The sequence below is a fragment of the Saimiri boliviensis genome, chromosome 7, assembly GCF_048565385.1.
Source record: "Saimiri boliviensis isolate mSaiBol1 chromosome 7, mSaiBol1.pri, whole genome shotgun sequence".
Taxonomy (NCBI): Eukaryota; Metazoa; Chordata; class Mammalia; order Primates; family Cebidae; genus Saimiri; species Saimiri boliviensis.
Window position 1 is genome coordinate 65,384,318 of NC_133455.1, and position 24,926 is coordinate 65,409,243.

Below are 24,926 nucleotides of genomic sequence, written 5' to 3' on the forward strand. Positions count from 1 at the left end.
GCGCGCCACCGGCTGCGTGCCCGGCGCTCGCGTCTGCTCCTGTCGCTGTGGCCGCTCAGGGCGCTGTCGTTGGGAGAGGCTGGCTGCTACGCCGGGCCTCGTCCGCCTCGGCACGCCTCTCTCTGAAGAAGACGTGGTGCTCAGTGCGGCTCTGCTTTGGTCTTAACTCCTGTGACTCAAAGTTACCGCAGTGTTGACTCTCGAGCCACTCAGGTTTTTCCTAAGCTCAACTGTAGGCCAGCTAGGTTCCTGGTGCTTTGGGGGTAAGTTCTGTGCAGGGAGAGTGTTTTAGAGGAGGCTGTGTGGTGTAGTGGAAAGAGCTGTACATTAATTCTGGCAGCGGTTTGACAAGGGCAGATGACGTCCAAGTTCTCCAACAGCTGTTTTTACTTCTCCACTCAGAGTAGGAGCTGTGCTTAATGGTTTGGAGACCGTCAAGAGCCCTAGCACTTGGCCATCCTGCCCCCAAGTTCTTGTCTCATTTCCGTGCCAGGTGCATGATGCTTTTTGATATTGTCCTTCTTTCCTGTAGGTCAAGCAGAGTAGGGTTTCAGACCAAAAATTTTCTGAAGCTTTCGGAATTCATGCAGCTTGATGCGTATTGGTAGGGGCTGCTCGTGGGAAAACGCTTGTTTTTACATTTTCTAAAGAAGTTAATGAAAATGTGTAAGGAGAAGAGAGATTTCCAACAGATGTTGAATATGCCAGCCAGTTATTCCCTTCTTCCTTCAAATATCCCCTAGACTGATTTCTGGATAGGTATTGTAGAAAGAAAAACTTTAGACAAAACAAACTTAGATTTTGAATCGGACAGCAGTCAAAACCAGAAGCGGCTCAGACACTCCTGCTCTAGCTGCCTAGGCATCAAGCTTTATAGGCTGAACACGAAAGTAAAGAAATTTGGTTGGCTACAGCTAAGTGTTTGCCTCATTTGGGTATGGTCACTTGGGAGATCCCTAATCATATAACCACTTGGCTGGTTGTCTGTTTGTGATTCGTTGCAGCTCCATTCAAAATCAGGTGCAAGGGGCCAGGCGCGGTGGCTCACACCTGTATTCCCAGCACTTAGGGAGGCTGAGGCAGGTGGATCACCTGACATCAGAAGTTCAAGACCAGCCTGGCCAACATGGTGAAACCCTGTCACCAGTAAAAATACAAAAATTATTCCGGGTGCGGTGGTTCACACCTGTAATCCCGGCACGTTGGGAGGCCAAGGCGGGCATATCACGAGGTCAGGAGTTTGAGACCAGCCTGGTTAATATGGTGAAACCCTGTCTCTACTAAAAATACAAAAATTAGCTGAGCATGGCAGTGCGCGGCTGTAATCCCGAGTACTGGGGAGGCTGAGGCAGAAGAATGGCTTGAACCCAGGAGGCGGAGATTGTAATGAGCTGAGATCGTGCCAATGCACTCCAGCCTTGGTGACAGAGCAAGATTCTGTCTTATAAATAAATATTTTTTAAAATGCAAAAATTAGCCGGACGTGATGGCAAGCGCCTGTAATCCCAGCTACTCGGGAGGCTGAGGTACGAGAGTCGCTTGCAGGAAGCAGAGGTTGCAGTGAGCAGAGATCACGCCACTCTACTCTAGCCTGGGTGACAGAGCAAGACGCCATCTCAGAAAAATCAGGTACAAGGAATAGCTCCAAATTTTGGGTTGCTTTCTGGGCACAAAAAGAACTCCAAACTAATGGCCTGCCACTTATTTTACATTAACAGTATCAAGTATCAAGACCAGCAAAAGTGGCAGGCAGCATGGGAATGTTAAAGAGCATACAATATCCACGTAGGCTAGTACTCCAGAAAATACGTTATCCTTTGTGTGGCATTCCCTCAATAGATGTCTCCCCTTCCCCCAACTTTTTTTTAGTTCTGTGCTTTAGTGGATGCAAATTACTTGCTTTCCCAAAGCCTCCTTTTGAAGATAGAGCTAGCATATACACCGCAGCTGGCTTTTGGCCAGTTTGCAAGGTTGATTGCTAAATTTTCAGGGATTTTATGAGCCAGTTCATAAGGGCAACCATTATTAAAAATCAAATTATGTAAGCTACAATTAAGTTAAAATTGTAATTGTACATTAATCCTGGCAACGGTTTGTTAAAGGGGAATGACATCCAGTTGTGTTGAGTCATGTTTATTAATCTCAGTGCTTTGGGAGGCCAAGGCAGGAAGATGGCTTGAGGCTAGAAGTTTGAGGTTGCGGTGAGCTATCACTCTACTCCAGCCTGGGTGACAGAGTGAGACCCTATTTCTAAAAAATAATTTTTTTTTTTGAGACATCTGGCTCTGTCGCCAAGGCTGGAGTGCAATGGGGTGATCTCAGCTCTCTGCAACCTCTGCCTACTGGGTTCAAGTGATTCTCCTACTTCAGCCTCCTGAGTAACTGGGATTACAGGCACTTGCCACCATGCCTGGCTAATTTTTGTATTTTTAGTAGAGATGGGGTTTTACCATGTTGGCCATGCTGGTCTCAAACTCCTGACCTTGTGATCTGCCCACATTGGCCTCCCAAAGTGCTGGGATTACAGGCGTGAGCCACTGCACCTGGCAAAAATAATTTTTTAAAATAAAGGTAATACTAAAAACTCATCCCTTTGTGGTTTTTTTCTTCATTCTAATTTGAAATTAGGCAGGCATGGTGGCATGGGCCTGTAGTCCCAGCTACTTAGGAGGCTGAGGCAGGAGTTATTTGTTCATTTTATTCCCATGTGGAAATACTACGTATGTTGTATGCATCTCTTTCCAACTCTACTCAGAAATGTCACATTGGTAGTATGAAATTGGCTCTAATGGGAGTATTTACACCATGGAAATTGGCAAATGCAACAAGTCAGGGCTTGATTTACGGTTTTGCTGATTTTTCTAGACCAAATATTAGCAAACTTTTTGTGTAAACAGCCAAATAGTAAATATTTTAGGCTTTGTGGGACTTATAGTCTCTGTCACAGCTACTCAGCTCACATTGTGGTGCCAAATGTGCCAAAGTAGCCATAGACAATACAAAAAGATTGGGCATGGGACAGGTGCAGTGGCTCATGCCTGTAATCCCAGCACTTTCAGAGGCCCAGGCAGGGGTCACTTGAGGCCAGTGATTAAAGGCTAGCCTGACCAATGTGGCAAAACCCCATCTTTACAAAAAAATACAAAAAACAGGAGCCAAGTGTGGTGGTGTGCAATCCCTGCTAACTGGGAGGGTGAGGTGGGAGGATGCCTTGAGCCCAGAAGTGGAAGGTTGCAATGAGCTAAGATCACATCACTGCACTCCAGCCTGGGTGGTAGAACAAGACCCTGTCTCAAAACAAAAAAATAGGCCTTTATCTGATAGGGAGGGGAACAATAGAGTTAAAAGAGAAAAATGGAGAAGATACAAGCAAATGTTTACATACATGATATAGTGCAACAACAACAGCAGAACATACTGCAAAAGAAATTTTTTTTCTTTCCATTTTTTTGGGACAGAGTCTCACTATGTTGCCCAGGCTGGAGTGCAATAATGAGTGCAATAATTCAATCTCATCTCAGCCCACTGCAACCTCTGCCCATCCCCCCCCCCATTCAAGCAATTCTCCTGCCTCAGCCTCCTGAGTAGCTGAGATTACAGGTGCCCGCCACCAAGCCTGGCTAATTTTTATATTTTTTAGTAGAGGAGGGGTTTCACCATCTTGGCCAGGCTGGTCTCAGACTCCTGACCTTCTGATCCTCCCACCTCAGCCTCCCAAAGTGCTGGGATTACAGGCGTAAGCCACCACACCCCGCCACTGCAAAAGAAATTATATCAAAATATTTAAGAATTTTGGAAGAGAATGGCAGATAGCACTAAAATTGATGAGGCATCTACACATAGGAAGAAATTACCTAGAGATTTATCTCCAGTACACAGTTAAATAAGCTTCATACTGGTAAAGGTGTTTATTGCTTTAAAAGAATTGGTGTCAGCTGGGCGAGATGGCTCACGCTTGTAATCCCAGCACTTTGGGAGACTGAGGTAAGTGGATCGAGAGATCAGGAGTTCAAGACCAGCTTGACCAATACTCACCCAGTGCAGTAGTGCAATCTTGGCTCACTGCAACTTCTGCCTCCCAGGTTCAAGCAATTCTCCTGCCTCAGCCTTCCAAGTAGCTGGGATTTTGGTGCCTACCACCATACCTGGCCAATTTTTTGTATTTTTAGTAGAGAAGGGGTTTCACCATGTTGGTCAGGCTAGTCTCAAACTCCTGACCTCAGATGATCTGCCTACCTTGGCTTCCCAAAGTGTGGGATTACAGGTGTGAGCTGCCATGCCCTGCCTTGCCTATCTTTTTGATAAAATCTGTTTTAACTGGGCAAGATGATATCTCATTGTAGTTTTGATTTGCATTTCTCTGATGATCAAAGAATGATGTGAGCATTTGTCCATTTTTGCTGTTGTTGCCTGTACTTGTGGGGTATTACTCGATAAATCTTTGCCTACTTCAGTGTTCTGGAGAGTTTCCCCAGTGTTTTCTTTTAGTAGTTTCATAATTTGAGGTCCTAAATAAACTTAAATCTTTAATCCATTTTTTTTCAATTTTTGCATATGGTGGCTGGTCGTGGTGGCTCACGCCTGTAATCCTAGCACTTTGGGAGGCATAGATGGACGGATCACAAGATCAAGAGATCGAGACCATCTTGGCCAACATGGTGAAACCCTGTCTCTACTAAAATTACAAAAAAATAGCCAGGCATGATGGTGTGTGCCTGTAGTCCCAGCTACTTGGGAGGCTGAGGCAGGAGGATCGCTTGAACCCAGGAGGTGGGGAGGTTGCAGTGAGCCAAGATTGCACCACTGCACTGCAGCCTAGCAACAGGGTGAGACTCTGTCTCAAAAAAAAAAAAAAAACCAGAAAACAAACAAGTTTTGTATATGGTGAGAGGTAGGGTTTAAGTTTCATTCTTCTGCATATTGGATATCCAGTTTTCCCAGCATCATTTATTGAAGAGACTGTCTTTTCATATAGTTTACTATATATGTACAGATTTGTTTCTGGATTCTCTATTTTGTTCCATTGGTCTGTGTGCCTTGCTTTATGCAAGTACCAGCTGTTTTGGTTACTCTAGTTCTGTAGTATAATTAATTCAAGGTCAGGTAATGTGATTCTTCCATGTTTTTTTTTTTTTTTTCTTTTTGCTCAAGATAGCTTTGGCTATTCTGGGTCTTTTGTGGTTCCATATGAATGTCATTGGTATTTTCATATGGATTGAGTCTGTAGGTTGCTTTGGGTAGTATGGACATTTAAACAGTATTGATTCTTCCAATTCATGAACATGGAATATATTTCCTTTTTTTAATATTTATTTCCATTCTTTCATGTTCTCTTCAATTTCTTGCTTCAGTGTTTTATGATTTTCATTATAGAGCTCTTTTAATTCTTTGGTTAAATTAATTCCTGGGTATTTTATTTTATTTGTAGCTATTGTAAATAGGATTACTTTCTTTTCTTTTCTTTTCTTTGGAGACAGAGTCTCACTCTGTGGCCCAGACTGGAGTGCAGTGACGCCATCTTGGCTCATTGCAACCTTTGTCTCCTGGTTGAAGCAATTCTCCTGCCTCAACCTCCCAAGAAGCTGAGATTACAGGCACCCACCACCATGCCCAGCTAACTTTTTTGTATTTTTAGTAGTGGTGGGGTTTCACCATGTTGGCCAGGCTAGTCTCGAACTCCTGACCTCAAGTAATCCACCAGCCTTAGCCTCCCAAAGTGCTGAGATTACAGGCTTGAACCACTGCCCCTGGCAGGATTACTTTATTGATATCTTTTTCAGATTGTTTGCTGTTAGCATATAGAAATGCTACTCATTTTTGTATGTCAATTTTGTTTGTTTTGTTTCTTTTTTTATTTGTCTTAAGGTTATACCTGAATGTATGTTGATTTTGTATCCTATAACTTAGTTTATCACTTTTAATAGGTTTTTAGTGGAGTCCCTGGGTTTTTCCATATGTAAATTCACCTCATCTGCGAATAGTGATAATTGTATTTCTTCCTTTCCATTTTGGATGCCCTTTATTTCTTTCTCTTGTCTGAATGCTCTTACTAGCACTTCTAGTACTATGTTGGATAACAGTCATGACAGCCGGTATCCTTGTCATGTTTTAGATCTTAAAGGAAAGGCTTTCAGTTTTTCCCCATTCAATATGATACTAGCTATGGGCTAGCTATGGCTTTTACTGTGTTAAGGTATGTTCCTTCTATACCCAGTGTTTTTAGGGTTTTTATGATGAACGGATGTTGAATTTTAGCAAATGCTCTTTCAGCATCAATTGAAATAATCATATGGTTTTTGTCCTTCATTCTGTTGATTTTTTAAATATTTAGTAGAATTCAGTGGTGAAGCCATTAGGTCTTGGACTTTTCTTTGATGAGAGACTTGGCTGGGCACAGTGGCTCATGCCTGAAATGCCAGCACTTTGGAAGACCAAGGCGGGGGGATCACCTGAGGTCAGGAGTTCGAGACCAGCCGGCCAACATGGTGAAATCCCATCTCTGTTAAAAATACAAAAATTAGCCGGGCGCAGTGGCTCACGCTTGTAATCCCAGCACTTTGGGAGGCCAAGGCGGGTGGATCACAAGGTCAAGAGATGGAGACCATCCTGGTCAACACGGTGAAACCCCGACTCTACTAAAAATACAAAAAATTAGCTGGACATGGTGGCGCGTGCCTGTAATCCCAGCTACTCAGGAGGCTGAGGCAGGAGAATTGCCTGAACCCAGGAGGCGGAGGTTGCGGTGAGCCGAGATCGTGCCATTGCACTCCAGCCTGGGTAACAAGAGCGAAACTCCGTCTCGGAAAAAAAAAAAAAATACAAAAATTAGCTGGACATGGTGGCACACACCTGTAATCCCAGCTACTCAAGAGACTGAGGCAGGAGAATAGATTGAACCCAGGAGGCAGAGGTTGCAGTGAGCTGAGATTATGCCACTGCACTCCAGCCTAGGTGACAGAGCAAGACTGTCTCAAAAAAAAAATTAGCTGTACGTGGTGGTGCATGCCTATAGTCTCAGCTACTCAGGAGGCTGAAGCGGGAGAATCACTTGTACCTGGGAGGCAGAGGTTGCAGTGAGCTGAGATCAAACCACTGCACTCCTGGGCAACAGAGTGACACTCTGTCTCAAATGAATGAGACTTCTTATTACAGCTTCAATCTGGCTTTGGATTTCTTCATGGTTTAATTTTGGAAGGTTGTTTGTGTCGAGGAACTTACCTATTTCATCTAGATTCTCCAACTTATTGGACATATAATTGCTCATTGTAGCTACTAAGCATCTTTTGAATTTCTGGGATATCAGTTGTCTCCTTTTTAATCTCTGATTTTATCTGAGTCTTCTCCCTTTGTTTCTTAGTCTGCCTAAAGCTTTGTCAGTTTTGTTTATCATTTCAAAAAACCAACTCTTCATTTTGTTGATATTTTTATTGTTTTCTTTGTTTCCATTTTGTTTATTTCTGCTCTGATCTTTATTATTTCTTTTCTTCTTCTAACTTGGAGTTTAATTTGCTCTTGATTTTCTTTTCTTTTCTTGCTGGAGTGCAGTGGAGCAATCTTGGTTCACTGCAACCTCTGCCACCCAGGTTCAAGCCAGTCTCCTGGCTCAGCCTTCCAACTAACTGAGATTATCCGCACCTGCCACCACACCTAACTATCTTTTTGTGTTTTTAGTAGAGAGAAGGTTTCATTATGTTGGCCAGGCTGGTCTCAAACTCCTGACCTCAGGTGATTAGCCTGCTTTGCCTCCCAAAGTATTGGTGAGCTACCATGCCTGGCCCCCTTTTTTTTTTTTTTTTTTGAGACCAGGTCTCACTCTGTCACCCAGGTTGGATTACAGTGGCTTGATTCTGGTTTACTGCAACCTCTGCCTCCTGGGCTCAAACAGTCTTCCCACCTCAGGCCCCTGCCCCCACCTCCCTGCCCCAAGTAGCTGTGACTACAGGCATATGCCACTATGCCTGGCTAATTTTTTTGTGTTTTTGGTAGAGACAGGGTACTGTGTTGTCCAGGCTGGTCTCAAACTATTGTATTCAAGTGATCCGCCCACCTCAGCCTCCTAAAGTGCTGGAGAAAAAAAAGATGTTTCATTAGGTTATTTATTTGAAGTTTTTCTCCTCTTCTTCCTCCTCTTCTTCCTTCTTCCTTCTTCTTCTTCCTTCTTCTTCTTCTTCATTCTTCCTTCTTATTCTTCAATCTTCTTCTTCTTCCTTTGTTCTTCTTCTTTTTAAATTTGAGACAGGGTCTCACTATGTTGCCCAGGCTGGTCTTGAACTCCTACCTGAAGTGATCCTTCCACCTCAGGCTCCGCAAGTGCTAATATTACAGGAGTGAGCCACCATGCCTGGCCTTTTTTTCATAGGTATATATATATATATATATATATATATATATATATACTTGTTTTTAAATTATACTTTAAGTTCTGGGGTACATGTGCAGAATGTGCAGGTTACATAGGTATATACACATGCCATGGTGGTTTGCTGCATCCATCCCCTGTCATCTACATTAGGTATTTCTCCTTATGTTAGCCCTCCCCAATCCTCCCACCCTCTGCTTTCTCTTCCCTAGTCCCCCCACCCCTCAACAGGCCCCAGTGTGTGATGTTTCCCTCCCTGTGTCCATGTGTTCTCGTTCTTCAACACCCACTTATGAGTGAGAACATGCAGTGTTTGGTTTTCTGTTCTTGTGTCAGTTTGCTGAGAATGATGGTTTCCAGCTTCATCCATGTTCCTGCAAAGGACATGAACTCATCCTTTTTTATGGCTGCATAGTATTCCATGGTGTATATGTGCCACATTTTCTTTATCCAGTCTATCATTGATGGGCATTTGGGTTGGTTCCAAGTCTTTGCTATTGTAAACAGTACTGCAATAAACATACATGTGCATGTGTCTTTATAATTGAATGTTTTATAATCCTTTGGGTATATACCCAGTAATGGGATTGCTTGGGTCAAAAATGGTATTTCTAGTTCTAGATCCTTGAGGAATTGCCACGCTGTCTTCCACAATGGTTGAACTAATTTACACTCCCACCAACAGTGTAAAAGCTTTCCTATTTCTCCACGTCCTCTCCAGCATCTGTTGTCTCCTGATTTTTTAATGATCGCCATTCTAAATGGCATGAGTTGGTATCTCAATGTGGTTTTGATTTGCATTTCTCTAATGACCAGTGATGTTAAGCCTTTTTTCACATGTTTGTTGGCTGTATAAATGTCTTCTTTTGAGAAGTGTCTGTTCATATCCTTCACCCACTTTTTGATAGGGTTGTTTGTTTTTTCTTGTAAATTTGTTTAAGTTTTTTGCAGATTCTGCTTATTAGCCCTTTGTCAGATGGGTAGATTTCAAAATTTTTTTCCCATTCTGTTGATTGCTGCTTCACTCTAATGATAGTTTCTTCTGCTATGCAGAAGCTCTTAAGTTTAATTAGATCCCATTGGTCTATTTTGGCTTTTGTTGCCATCACTTTTGGTGTTTTAGTCATGAAGTCCTTGCCTATGCCTATGTCCTGAATGATATTGCCTAGGTTTTCTTCTCGGGTTTTTATGATGTTAGGTCTTATGTTTAAGTCTTTAATCCATCTGGAGTTAATTATCACTTATAGCTATAAAGTTCCCTCTTAATATTACCTTTGCTGTAGCCCACGGATTTTGGTGTGTCGTGTTTCCATTATCATTTGTTAAAATAAATTTTTCAGTTTCCTTCTTGGTTTCTGTATTGACCCAGTGGTCATTTAGGAACATATTGTTTAATTTCCATGTGTTTGTATAGTTTCCAAAATTCCTGTTATTTTGATTTCCAATTTTATTCCATTGTGGTCAAAAAAGATGCTTGATATTCATTTTTTTGGAGTGTTTTAAGATTTGTTTTGTGATCTTGCATATGGCCTTATGTATTGTGGAGAATGTGTATTCTGCAGCTGTTGTATGAAATGTTCTGTAAATATCAGGTCCATTTGGTCTGTTATGCAGACTGTTTGTTGTTTCTTTGTTGATTTTCTTTTCTTTTCTTTTTTAACATTTCATTGAACACTTTTTATTGGCCTTTTGTATAGAAATGGAAATTTATTTGCTAGGAAGGATGATCCCATCATACTTCTGCTGGAACCAGCACATGGCCTCCTCTTTGCTGATTCTGTGTTTGGCCCCAGGCAGCCTGTCCTGTGCTTCTTGTTTGCCATGCTGAAACCTGGCCTACCCAGCACACACAGCAGTCCAGGCTGTAGATACAATGCTTGGGTCGTATTTGATACCCAGATCGACGTGTTCCTGGATCCCAAAACCAAAGTTTCCAGTATCAGAGAAGTTGTTTTTTTTAAAACTCATACTCCCGCACCTTTAGACCCTTCTCCAAGATTTCTTTTGCCTTGGCCCCTCAAACTGTGCAGTGGGCAGCAATCTTTTCATTTCTCCAGATGCCAAAGGATCTGACAGTGTATCTCGCTTTGGAAAATATGGGGGTCTGCCCTGTGCACTGCTCCAACACTTGGCTGCTCGGGTCAGTCTGTCTCCACTCTCCCCAACAGAGATGTTGAGACAGAGCTTGCGGATGCGAAGTTCCCGCATGGAGTTCTCCTTTTCACCTTGATCTGCCATGGTAGAGAACATGAAGAGCTCTTTGTTGATTTTCTATCTGGAAAATTTGTTCTATGCTGTAAGTGGGGTGTTGAAGTCTCCAGCTTTTACTGAATTGGGGTCTTTCTCTTTAGCTCTACTAATATTTGCTTTATATATCTGAGTGTGTATATGTTTACAACTATTATATCCTCTTGTTGACTTTTTTTTTTTTTGTGGCGGTGGCCGGGAAGAACTAGAGATATTCCCGGGGCGGCTGGAGGACTGAGTTGAGCCAGGACCTGACTCCTCCAGTATCCCAGCAGCCACCGCAACTTCTTTTGTTGTTGTTGTTGAGATGGAGTCTTGCTCTGTTGCCCAGGCTGGAGTGCAGTGGCACAGTCTCAGTTCACTGCAACCTCTACCTCCCAGGTTCAAGCGATCCTTCTGCCTCAGTTCCGTAGTAGCTAGGATTACAGGCACGTGCCACCATGCCCAGCTAATTTTTGTATTTTTAGTAGAGACCAGGGTTTCACCACGTTGGCGAGGCTGACCTCAAACTCCTGACCTCAGAAGATCCACCCGCCTCGGGGGTGGATCCAGTCACCACACCCAGCCTGTATTTGATTGGTTCATCTTTTAGTCTTTCTATTTAAGAGAAGGGTGGTTTATACACCACGATTACAATGTTATAATATTCTGTGCTTTTCCGAGTACTTACTATTATCATTGAGTTTTATACCTTCAAGTATAAATCCCAAAATGCTGGGATTACAGGTGTGAACCACTGCGCTGGGCCGCTGAATTGACTTATCGTTATTTAATGACCTTTATCTCCTCTTACAGTTTTGTTTTTCTGGAAATCTCTTTTGTCTAATATAAGTATAGCTACTCCTGCTCTTTTTTGGTTTTCATTGGCATGGAATATCTTTTTCCTTTTTTTTTTTTCTTTTCAGTCTATTTGTGTCTCTATAGGTGAAGTGTGTTTCATGTAGGAAACCGATCATTGTTTTTTTAATCCATGCAGCCACTCTAGGTCTTTTTATTGAGACTTTAGTTCATTTACATTCAATAATGTTAATATGTAAGGACTTATTCCTGCCATTTTGTTATTTGTTTTTTGGCTGTTTGTGGTCTTCTCTCCCTTCCTTCCTTCCTTCCTATCTTCCTTTTAGTGAAGGTGGTTTTCTCTGGTGGTATGATTTAACTTGCTCGTTTTTATTTTTGTGTGTGCGGTTTTTTTTTTTTGAAACAGGATCTTGCTCTGTTGTCCTGCTGGAGTGTGGTGGTGTGATCATGGCTCACTGAAGCCTTGACCTCCTGGGTTCAAGCCATTCTCTCACCTCAGCCTCACAAGTAGCTGGGACTACAGGCACACCGTCATCTTTTTCAATTTGAGGTTACTATGAGGCTTGTAAAATGCTGTCTTATAACCCGTTATTTTAAACTGAAGACAACACTGATTGCATAAAGAAACACGTAAAAGGAAAACTAATAAAAACTCTATAGTTTAACTTCATCCACCCCCCTTTTAAACTTTTTGTTTCTATTTATATCTTATTGTACTGTCTACGTCTTGAAAAGTCATTGTAGAGTATTTATTTATTTATTGAGACAGAGTCTCACTCTGATTCCCAGGCTGGAGTGCAGTGGGACAACTTGGCTCACTGCAACTTCTACCTCTGGGTTCAAGAGATTCTCTTGCCTCAGCCTCCTGAGTAGCTGGAATTATAGGTGTGAGTCACCACACCCAGCCTATATTTGATTGGTTCATCTTTTAGTCTTTCTATTTAAGAGAAGGGTGGTTTATACACCACGATTACAATGTTATAATATTCTGTGCTTTTCTGAGTACTTACTATTATCATTGAGTTTTATACCTTCAAGTGATTTCTTCTTGCTTATTAACACCCTTTGCTTCCTGCCTGAAGAACTCCCTTTAGCATTTCTTTTAGGACAGGTCTAGTGTTGAAAAATTCCTCGGCGGCCGGGCGCGGTGGCTCAAGCCTGTAATCCCAGCACTTTGGGAGGCCGAGGCGGGTGGATCACGAGGTCAAGAGATCGAGACCATCCTGGTCAACATGGTGAAACCCTGTCTCTACTAAAAATACAAAAAATTAGCTGGGCATGGTGGCGCGTGCCTGTAATCCCAGCTACTCAGGAGGCTGAGGCAGGAGAATTGCCTGAGCCCAGGAGGCGGAGGTTGCGGTGAGCCAAGATCGCGCCATTGCACTCCAGCCTGGGTAACAAGAGCGAAACTCCTTCTCAAAAAAAAAAAAAAAAAAAAAAAGAAAAGAAAAGAAAAGAAAAATTCCTCAGCTTTTGTTTGTCTGGGAAAGTCTTATTTCTCCTTCATGTTAGAAGGATGTTTGCCGGACATACTAAGGTAAAAGTTATTTTCCTTCAGTATGTTAAATTTTCATGCCACCTCTCCTGGCCTGTAAGGTTTCCACTGAAAAGTCTGCTGCCAGACATATTGGAGCTCCATTGTATGTTACTTGTTTCTTTTCTCTTGTGGCTTTTAGAATCCTTTCTTTATCCTTGACCTTTGAGGGTTTGGTTATTAAATGCTTTGAGGTAGTCTTATTTGGGTAAAATAAGTGTTCTATTATAGCCTTGTTCTATAATCTTCTTGTACTTATCTTTCCCTAGGTTTGGGAAGTTCTCTATTATAATCTCTTTGAATAAACTTTATCTCCTTCTCTACCTTCTCTTTAAGGCCAATAACTCTTAGATTTACCCTTTTGAGGCTATTTTCTAGATCTTGTAGGCATGCTTTATTTATTTATTTATTTATTTATTGACAGCGTTTTACTCTTGTTGCCCAGGCTGGAGCATAATGGCACAATCTCAGCTCACCGCAACCTCTGCCTGCTGGGTTCAAGCAATTCTCCTGCCTCAGCCTCCCGAATAACTGGGATTACAGGGTACCACCACCACACTTGGCTAATTTTATATTTTTAGTAGAGATGGGGTTTCTCCATTATGGTCAGGCTGGTCTCGAACTCCTGACCTCAGGTGATCCATCCACCTCAGCCTCCCAAAGTACTGGGATTACAGGTGTGAGCCACCATGCCCAGCAGATTATTCTTTTGTTTTTTATTTTGTCTCCTCTGATTGTATATTTACAAATAGCCCGTCTTCAAACTCACTAATTCTTTCTTCTGCTTTATCAGTTCTGCTATTAAGAGACTCTGATCCTTTCTTCAGTATGTCAGTTGCAGAATTCTCAACTCCAGAATTTCTGCTTGATTCTTTTTAATCATTTCAATCTGTGTTAAGTTTATCTGATAGAATTCTGATTCCTTGTCTGTATTATCTTGGAATTCTTTGAGCTTCCTTAAAACAGCTATTTTGAATAATGTCTCTGAAAGACTGCATATCTCTCTGTGTTTTCAGGATTTGTCCCTGGTACCTTATTTAGTTTGGTGAGGTCATGTTTTATTGGATGGTCTCGATGCTTGTGGATGTTCGTTGGTGTCTAGGCATTGAAGAGTTATGTGTTTATTGTAGTCTTCACAGTGTGGGTTTGTTTGTATTCATCTTTTTTGGCAAGGCTCTCCAGGTATTCAAAGGGACTTGAATGCCATGATCTAAGCTATATCTGCATTAAGGACCACCACAAACCTAGTAATGCTATGATTCTTGCAGACTCATAGAGGTACCACCTTGGCGATCTTGGATAAGATCCAAAAGAATTATCTGAATTGCAAGACAGGGACTCTTGTTCTCTTCCCTTAATTTCTCCCAAAGAAATGGAGTCTTTCTGTCTTTGCTGAGGCTGCCTGGAGCTGGGAGTGAGTGACACAAGAACATCTTTTGATGCTTATTCACCATTTGGATTTTCTTTGTTGTAAATCACTTATTCAAATCCACTGCTCATTGTCTTTCTAGTTTGTTTGCTATGGTTGTTTTTCTGTAGTCTTTCCTGGTACTTGTTCATTGGTATACATATTTTCCATAGCATAAGGTCAATTTTTTTTTTTTTTTTTTGTAACAGAGTCACACTCTGTTGCCCAGGCTGGAGTGCAATAGCTCAGTCTTAGCTCACTACAACCTCTGCCTCCCAGGTTCAAGCAATTCTCCTGCCTCAGCCTCCAGAACAGCTGGGATTACAGGCATGCGCTACCATGCCTGGCTAATTTTTGTATTTTTAGTAGAGACAGGGTTCCACCATGATGGCCAGGCTGGAGTAAGTACAGTTTTTAAATTCTGCTTCTCTTACTTCATACTTCTATAAGTAAAAATCATTAATTTTAAAAATACAATAAATATTTATTGAGTACATACAATATGCCGGGTACAGTGCTAAGCAGTGAGGATTCTCTGGAGAACAAGATAGTGATTCAGTGGGATGAATAATTAAATAGGTGGAATACTTTAGATAAGTGTTATGGTAAGGGAAATAGAGGAGGCTAGTAACCCTTAGGAGGGGTACTTAAACTGGAGTTGGGAATCAAGGATGTCTTCACAGTAGAGAATTGATGTCTAAATTGAATGGTAAATAAGTACAATTAATGCAAGACAGAGGTGTGTATCTGTGTTTGTGTGTGTGTGTGTTTGGTTGGCTTCCTGAAAGGGTTAGATGGGATAGGACCAACAGGGGAGAACAAAGCATTATAGGGCTATGTTTACATGAAAAATGGGAAAATAGGTTGGGCACTGTGGCTCACACCTGTAATCCCAGGACTTTGGGAAGCCAAGATGGGCAGATCACAAGGTCAGGAAATCGAGACAATCCTGGCTAACACAGTGAAACCCTATCTCTTCTAAAAATACAAACAGGCCGGGCACAGTGGCTCACACCTTTAATCCCAGGACTTTGGGAGGCCGGTGGGTGGATAGCAAAATCAGGAGTTCAAGACCAGCTTGACCAACATGGTAAAACCCCATCTCTACTAAAAATCCAAAAAAAATTAGCTGGGCATAGCGGTGTGCACCTGTAATCCCAGCTACTCAGGAGGCTGAGGCAGGAGAATTGCTTGAAGCCAGGAGGTAGAGGTTACAGTGAGCCGAGATTGCATCACTACACTCCAGCCCAGCCCTGGTGATGGAGCAGAACTCCTTCACAAAAAAAAAAAAAAAAAAAAAAAAACAAGTTATTCAGGAAGCTGAGGCAGGAGAATTGCTTGAATCTGGGAGGTGGCGAATGCAATGAGCTGAAATCACGCCACTGCACTCCAGCCTAGGCGACAGAGTGACTCTGCAAAAAAAAAAAAAAAAAGAGAGAAAATACAGTATAGCTTAAGTCTAAGGTGTAGGAGGTGGTACTTATGGATGAGGCTGAAAATCTAAGCAGAGGCTGGATCTTACAAGGCATCGAAAGACATGTTAAGGAGTTTGAGCTCTATCCTAGGAGAACTGGGGAGCTCTTAAAACTGCCTTAAAGCTAAAGGCTACCTATATCAGAATCACTTAGAGGTCTCTGTTTTCTGCCCATATCTATTAAATCGGCATCACTGGAGTGAAGTCCCCAAATCTATATTTTTAAACAATGCTCCCAAGTAAATTTTTTTTTAGATTGAATTTTGCTCTTTTCACCCAGGCTGGAGTGCAATGGTGTGATCTTGGCTCACTGCAACCTCTGCCTCCTGGGTTCAAGCGATTCTCCTGACTCAGCCTCCTTAGTAGCTGTGATTATAGGTGTGTGCCACCACACCCAGCTAATTTTTGTATTTTTAGTAGAGATGGGGTTTCACCATGTTGGCCAGACTGGTCTCAAACTCCTTACCTCAGGTGATCCGCCCGCCTCAGCCTCCTATAGTGCTGGGATTATAGCTGTGAGCCACTGAGCCTGGCCCCAGTTAATTTTTTAATTTTTGTAGAGATGGGGTATCAGTATGTTGCCCAGGCCAGTCTTGAATTCCTGGCCTCAAGTGATCCTCCTGCCCTGGCCTCCCAAAGCACTGGGATTATAGGCATGGGCCATAATGCTCAGCCAGTTCATCCTTTTTTAATGCTAAGTAATATATTTCATTGTAGGCACATACCACAATTTATTAATTCACCAGTTGATGGACATTAGAGTTGTTTCTAGTTTGGTCATACTTATTAATAAAGCTGCTGTGAACATTTACATAACAGTCTTCATATGGATGTTTTTTTTGTTGTTGTTGTTTTTTGAGATGGAGTCTCCTCTGTCACCAGGCTGGAGTGCAGTGGCACAATCTCGGCTCACTGCAACCTCTACCTCCCAGGTTCAAGTGATTCTCCTGCCTGTGCCTCCCTAGTAGCTGGGATTACAGTCCTTGCCATCATGCCCAGCTAAGTTTTGTATTTTGTGCACCCAGCAACAGTGTCTTTCAAAAAGCAGAAGTTTAGGCTGGGTGCAGTGGCTCACCCCTGTAATCCCAGCACTTTGGGAGGCCGAGGCGGGCAGACTGCCTGAGGTCAGGAATTCCAGACCAACCTGGCCAACATGGTGAAACCCTGTTTCTACTAAAAAATCAAAAAATTGCCAGGTGCGGTGTCTCATGCCTGTAATCCCAGCACACCTGGGGAGGCCGAGGCAGGCAGATCACAGGGTCAGGAGATTGAGACCATCTGGCTAACACAGTATAACCCCGTCTCTGCTAAAAATAAAAAAAAATAAAAAATTAAAAAAAAAAAGCAGGGCCCGGGTGGCACTCACCTGTAATCCCAGCTACTCGGGAGTCTGAGGCAGGAGGATAGCTTGAACCCAGGGGACAGAGGTTGCAGTGAGCCGAGATCCTGCCGCTGTACTCCAGCCTGGGCAACAGAGCAAAACTCCATCTCAAAAAAAGAAAAAAAAATTAGCCGGGCATGGTGGTGCACTTCTGTAATCCCAGCTACCCAGGAGGCTGAGGCAGGAGAATCGCTTGAACCCAGGAGGCAGAGATTGCAGTGAGCCAAGCTCATGCCACTGCCCTCCAGCCTGAGCAACAGAGTGAGACTCTGTCACAAAAAAAAAAAAAAGAAAAAGCAGTTTAAAATTTTCAAGTACAACTCACTTATTTATATTATGGCTTGTGCTTTTTGCATCCTATCTTATTTTATTTTATTTATTCGATTTTATTTTAAGACACGGTTTCATCCTGTTGCCCAGGCTGGAGTGCAATGGTATGATATGGTTCACTGCAATCTTAACTACCCAGGCTCAAGCACTCCTTCCACCTGAGCCCCTCAAGTAGCTGAGACTCCTGGTGCACACCATCACGCCCAGCTAATTTTTGTATTTTTTGTAGAGCCTCCCAAAGTGCTAGGATTACAGCATCCTACCTAGGAAGTCCCAGATACTCAGGAGGCTGAGGCAGGAGAATCACTTGAACCCAGGAGGCGGAGGTTGCAATGAGCCAAGATTGAACTACTGCACTCCAGCCTGGGTGACAGAGCAAGATTCCATCTCAAAAAAAAGAAAGAAAAATAAATATATTTGTGTGGGTCCATTTTCAGAAATTCTGTTCTATTCCATTTTACTCTATGGTAATCGTTTTAATAAAACAATTATATAACATACTGTTGTTCTTTAGAGAAGAAAAAAAGTAAGAAAACAGTTATTTTACTTTGGTGAAAATAACTCTGAAATTATTCTTAGGTATTATGAAAAATGGCTAAATTTTTTTTTTTTTTTTTTGAGATGGGGTCTCACTCTGTCACCCAGGCTGGAGTGCAATGGCTCGGTCTTGGCTCACTGCAACCTCCGCCTCCCGGGGTCAAGTGATTTTTCTGCCTTAGCCTCCAGGGTAGCTGGGATTACAGGTATGTGCCACCACACCTGACTAATTTTTGTATTTTTTAGTAGAGATGGGGTTTCACCATGTTCTCGATCTCCTGACCTCAGGTGATCTGCCTGCCTTAGCTTCCCAAAGTGCTAGGGTTACAGGATAGAGCCCCAGCGCCCAGCCAGGCTGAATGTTATACATGTGAACAATTTGCATTCTTCCCAACTATCTCTTACTCTAACTGGGAATATATGTGTATCTTAAAGGTATTTCCTGTAACTAATTTCTAGGGTAGTAAGTTATCATTGTATTGAACATGTATTTTTTGTGCATAGGAAGTAATTAGGCGTTCTTTGCTTGTAGCTTCATTGTTCTCCAAATAAAAAAGGGAGTAAAATAAACTCATCATGTGGAAATCTTTAAAATAACCTAAACCAGGTCCTATTAAAGCATAATGGAAAAAAAAAATAGAAAATTTCAAAGGCTAAATCAAAATAAATTCCGTTCTTTGGGAACAACAGCCACTTAAATAACACAAATCAAGGAAGGGGATTTCCTGACTTCTGCTTCCAAGCAATTCCAATAAATGAAGGAGGAAGTGATTTTCCTTTTTAAAAAACTTACTGTTGGCAGGATTAATGTACTTCCTTTCACTCTTTGAGGATGTTAAACACGTGTACACTAATATTCGTGTACTTCATAAACCTTTGGGATTTTGTCAGATTCTAAGTAAAATGCAGGTTTTTAATTTTTATTTCTATTTATTTAATTAATTTATTTATTTTTGAGACAGTGTTTCACTCTTGTTGCCCAGGCTGGAGCATAATGGCACAATCTCAGCTCACTGCAACCTCAACCTATTGGGTTCAAGTGATTCTCCTGCCTCAGCCTCCTAAGTAGCTGGAGGTATGCGCCACCACACCCAGCTAATTTTGTATTTTTAGTAGAGACAGGGTTTCACCTTGTTGGTCAGGCTAGTCTCGAACTCCTGACCTCAGGTGATCCACCCGCCGCAGCCTCCCAAAGTGCTGGGATTACAGGTGTGAACCATGGCACCTAGCTTTATTTGTTTGTTTGTTTGTTTGTTTGTTTTTGAGATGGAGTCTCACTCTGTCACCCAGGCTGGAGTGTAGTGGCATGATCTTGGCTCACAGCAACCTCTGCCTACTGGGTGCAAGCAGTTCTCTGCCTCAGCCTCCCAAGTAGCTGGGATTACCACCACTATGCCCGGCTGATTTTTGTATTTTTAGTAGAGATGGGGTTTTATCATCTTGGCCAGGCTGGTCTTGAACTCCCGACATCAGGTAATTCACTCACCTTGGCCTCCCAAAGCGCTGGGATTACAGGCGTGAGCCACTGGGCCTGGCCTATTTTTATTTTTTATTTGTTGAATGGAGTCTCACTGTCACCCAGGCTGGAGTGCAATGGCTCAATCTCAGCTCACCGCAACCTCTGCCTCAAATTCAGGTGATTCTCCTGCCTCTGCTTCCTGAGTAGCTAGGATTACAGCCATGCACCACCATGCCTGGCTAATTTTTGTATATTTAGTAGAGACAGGGTTTCACATGTTGGTCAGGCTAGTCTCAAACTCCAGCCTCAAGTGAGCCACTGGCCTTATCCTCTCAAAGTGCTGGGATTATAGGCGTGAGCCATGGTGCCAAGCTCAGAATGTTAAATTGTTTCAGTAAAAAGTCATTCTGGGCTGGGCGCGGTGGCTCAGGCCTGTAATCCTAGCACTTTGGGAGGCTGAGGTGGGTGGATCACCTGAGGTCAGGAGTTCAAGACCAGCCTGGCCGTCATGGTGAAACCCCATCTTTAAAAAAAAAAAAAAAGTCTTTCTGTTAGGGAAATGTTATAGACGCATTACTAAAAGCAAGAGAAACATCAAGGCATCAACACTTACTGTCAGGGATCTCTTATCCTGGTGGAATAAACATGAGCTTTGGAGTCAGAATAAATTTGCATTCTCTTTGACTTATTATGAGTCAAGGGGCAAGTTTCTTAGCTTCTCTAAGCCTCAGCTTCTTCCTTTGCAATAATAACACTTGACTGACAGCGTTATGAGGATTAAATTAAAAGACATCTAGTATTCTGCTTGGCCTAGAGTAAACACTCAGTAAATACTTTCTCACTTCTCCCAGACTGAGAAGTTTTCTGGAGGTAAATTGCATAGCCCACAGCAGAAGTTAATCTTTTGGTTCTTCCTCATTCTTTTTTAGTAACAGAATGTTAGAAGTTTGAAAAGTACTGGAGGACAAGAGAATACCTGAGCTCAGGGATCAGACGCTAGGATAAGAAACTAGTTCAGCAGGAAGTGTGCACTGTCAGCCCCTTAAGGATCATATGCTCCAGGTGTCCAATCCCATCGCACATGTTTAATACCTCAAATGTCACTTGATGGTAGAAGACTCTCTAGGGAACTCTTTGAGAACAGTACCCAGCTGTAGTGGAAGGCTCACCTGAGAGCACCTTTTAGTTTTTCTCTGTCCTTCTTTGTCCTCAGTGTAATTTAATTATGTCCTTTCTTGCTGCAGCTTTTAAATTCAGACCCTTGTTATTAGTGTCTGTCACCTTAAATCACCAGATTTGGGCTCTCTTCACCTCCTCCCATCTTTATCCTGCGAAAGCGATAGTGGTACTGCCTAATTTGTTTCTGGTTGTTCCTCCCATCTCTCCAACACACCTGATGTTTAACAATTAATTTTATTCCAAAAAGCAGAAAAAAAAATTTCCCAGTGCCGTGGCTATTTATTAGGGAACTCTCCACATCCATATTAGCAAAAAACAGATTCTCAGTTATGTGTGCAAATATCCTAATGTACTTTAGGGATGATGTAGACTAATTGTGAATTTCTGTTTTCAGAATATTGGCCAAAACATGAAATAGTCTCAATTGGACTGGTCATACTAATTTATATTTATAGCTGTATCACTATTCACATTTTATTGAAGAACAAAATGAAGATTTGACTTTCTATATACCGTTTATGTACTATATACTACTTAATGTCCTCAAAATGTAAAAAGTATAATATTTGGACTTTATGCCTAAGTTTTAAGGAAGGCAAAGTAGTGTTAAAACTTAAAGTTCCTAATTCTGCTTTTTTGCATGTACAAAAATTTTGTCCTATAGTGCATTGGAGCTATCTCAAGCATAAAAATGCACAGAACTCTTTCTCTGATTCTATGTATATAAAATATATTCATATGTATGTATGTACATGCACCTTACACTGTAACACCTAACAGTATTTCATTGGCCAAGTGTGGTGCCTCAAACCTGTAATCCCAGCACTTTGCGAGGCCAAGGTGGGTGGATCACTTGAGGTCAGGAATTGGAGACCAGCCTGGCCAACATGGTAAAACCCCATCTCTACTAAAAGTACAAAAATTAGCCGGGCATGGTGGCATGGGCCTATAATCCCTGCTACTCTGGAGGCTGAGGCAGGAGAATCCCTAGAACCCAGGAGGTGGAGGTTACAATGAGCTGAGACCACGCCAGTGCACTCCAGCCCTAGATGACAGAGTGAGACTCTGTCTCAAAAAAAAAAATCAACAGGCCGGGCGCGGTGGCTCAAGCTTGTAATCCCAGCACTTTGGGAGGCCGAGGCGGGTGGATCACGAGGTCGAGAGATCGAGACCATCCTGGTCAACATGGTGAAACCCCGTCTCTACTAAAAATACAAAAAATTAGCTGGGCATGGTGGCACATGCCTGTAATCCCAGCTACTCAGGAGGCTGAGGCAGGAGAATTGCCTGAACCCAGGAGGCGGAGGTTGCGGTGAGCCGAGATCGCGCCATTGCACTCCAGCCTGGGTAACAAGAGCGAAACTCCGTCTCAAAAAAAAAAAAAAAAAAAAATCAACATACAAGATCAGATACATTTCTTCAGCCACAGATGGTGAGAAAACTTAATTTTAAATGTTATTTAAAATAACATTAAGGCCAGGTGCAGTGTTTTACAATTATAATTCTAGCACTTTGGGAGACTGAGGTGGGCGGATCACTTGAGGCCAGGAATTCAAGACCAGCCTGGCCAACATGGTGAAACCTGGTCTCTACTAAAAATACAAAAAATTAGCCAGGAGTGGAGGTGGGTGCATGTAATTCTAGCTACTTGGGAGGCTGAGGCAGGAGGATTACTTGAACCTGGGAGGCCAAGGTTGCAGTGAGCTAAGATCGTGCCACTGCACTCCAACCTGGTGACACAGCAAGACTCCATCTCAAAAAAAAAAAATGGTGTTGAGAAAATTGGCTATCTGTATGGAAAAATAGGAAATACCATCTCTATCTTACATCAAAATGAATTCCTGATATAGGCCAGGCAGGGTGGCTCACACCTGTAATCTCAGCACTTTGGGAGGCCAAGACAGGCAGATCACTTAAGGTCAGGAGTTTGAAATTAGCCTGGCCAATATGAAACCACGTCTCTACTAAAAATACAAAACACAATTAGCCAGGGATGGTGGCTGCTGCCTGTAATCCCAGCTACTTAGAAGGCTGAGGCAGGAGAACTGCTTGAACCCAGGAGACGGAGGTTGCAGTGAGCCAAGATTGTACCACTACATTCCAGACTGGGTGACAGAGCAAGACTCTGTTTAAAAAAAAAAAAAAAAAAAAAACTCCTGATACAGTAAAGTCCAAATAAACACAGCACCACAAAGAAGTGTATAGAAGGATTTGAAGGTTAAAAAAAATAAAATTATTTTCAAGAGATGGGGCCTTGCTGTGTTCCTAGGCTAGAATATAGTGATTGTTCAAATGCACAATTATAGCTCACTGCAACCTCAAACTCCTGGGCTCAAGCGATCCGCCTGCCTCAGCCTCCTGAGTAGCTGGGATTACAGGCATGTGCTGCTGTGCTCAGCTTCAAATATTAAAAGAATGATTTCTAATGCAAATTCCTCATTCTTTTTCTTTCTTTTAACTGCCCATAAAATAGCTGAATGCATTAGTACAAGGGTCAGCAAATATTTCTGTAAAGGACCAGTTATTAAGTATTTTAGACTCTTACGGCCACATATAGTGTCTGTATGCCCCCTACTCCTTTCTTTTTCTACTCTTATACCTTTTCTTTTCACTTTATAATCCTTTAAAAATATAAAAACTATTTTAGCTTTTGGGCCACACAAAATAGTTCATGGGCCACATTTGCTCACAAGCTACAGGTTGCCAACCCCTGCGCTAGAACATATGCTCTGAGCTCTGTAGATTTTGTTGAAATGAGCTCAGCCAACATTAAATCATTAATTGCTTAATGTAACCTGAGAGTGCAGATTAAATATTACTGTTGCCATTTTAGAAATTGGAAAAATGAAACAAAGAGAATCTAGATGACTTACCTAAGACTATAATCTGTAGTAGACAACAGACTTGTTACTCTTTTATGTATATATATGGACCAATTTAAAACGTGTGCGTGTGTGTGTGTGTGTGTGTATACACACATATGGACCAATTTAAAACATATATGACATAAAAGAAAACATACAAGATCAAATACATTTCTTCAGCTACAAATGGCAAGAAAATTTAATTTTAATTATGAATTAATAGGCCGGGCGCGGTGGCTCAAGCCTGTAATCCCAGCACTTTAGGAGGCCGAGGCGGGTGGATCACGAGGTCAAGAGATCGAGACCATCCTGGTCAACATGGTGAAACCCCGTCTCTACTAAAAATACAAAAAATCAGCTGGGCATGGTGGCGCGTGCCTGTAATCCCAGCTACTCAGGAGGCTGAGGTAGGAGAATTGCCTGAGCCCAGGAGGCGGAGGTTGCGGTGAGCCGAGATCGCGCCATTGCACTCCAGCCTGGGTAACAACAGCGAAACTCCGTCTCAAAAAAAAAAAAAAAAAAAAAAAAAAAAAAAAAAAAAAATTATGAATTAATTATAAATATTTATATATATAATTTTAATTATAAATTTTATATATAAATATATATGGGCCAATTATATATATATATAAATAAATATATATAATATATATAAAAAATATATATATTTTTATATATATTTATATATGAATTTTTATATATTTATACTATATATAAATATATATAGTATATATAAAATATATATATATTATAAAAAAAAATATATATATATATATATATATTTTTTTAAGACAAGACCTTGCTCTGTCACCCAGGCTGGAGTGCTATGGCACAATCATGCACTATCGCAGCCTCAACCTGCTGGGCTCAAGCAATCCTCCCCATTCAGATGCCCAAGTAGCTGGGACTACAGGCATTACCACCATGCTTCAAAGTATTCTATCTTGGTAAAGAAACTGGGAAAAGTAGAGTGAAAACAACTAAAAGTTTTAGTTATTGTGGTTGTCAAAAAAATCGTTAACATTTTCCAGATCCTAACATTAAAAGAACACCAAAGTATTAGGTCCACTGGGTAAGAGGATTGTGTGGAACACTGGACCATTTTAAAGAATTTTGACAGTCAGTTGCAGTGGCTCATGCCTGTAATCCCAGCACTTTGGGAGGCCAAGGCAGGCAGATCACCTGAGGTCAGGAGTTCGAGACCAGCCAAGCCAACATGGTGAAAACCCGTCTCTACCAAAAATACAAAAATTAGCCAGGCATGGTGGCGGGTGCCTGTAATTCCAGCTGCTCAGGAGGCTAAGGCAGGACAATCACCTGAACCCAGGAGGTGGAGGTTGTAGTGAGCCAAGATTA

The 24,926-nt window shown here is 41.9% G+C and overlaps 1 pseudogene; it reads right to left on the minus strand.

Annotated features, from left to right (window-relative positions):
- Positions 1 to 10,040: 10,040 nt before the first annotated feature.
- Positions 10,041 to 10,602, minus strand: LOC101032142 (large ribosomal subunit protein uL5-like; annotated as a pseudogene).
- Between the last annotated feature and the right edge of the window lie 14,324 nt (positions 10,603 to 24,926).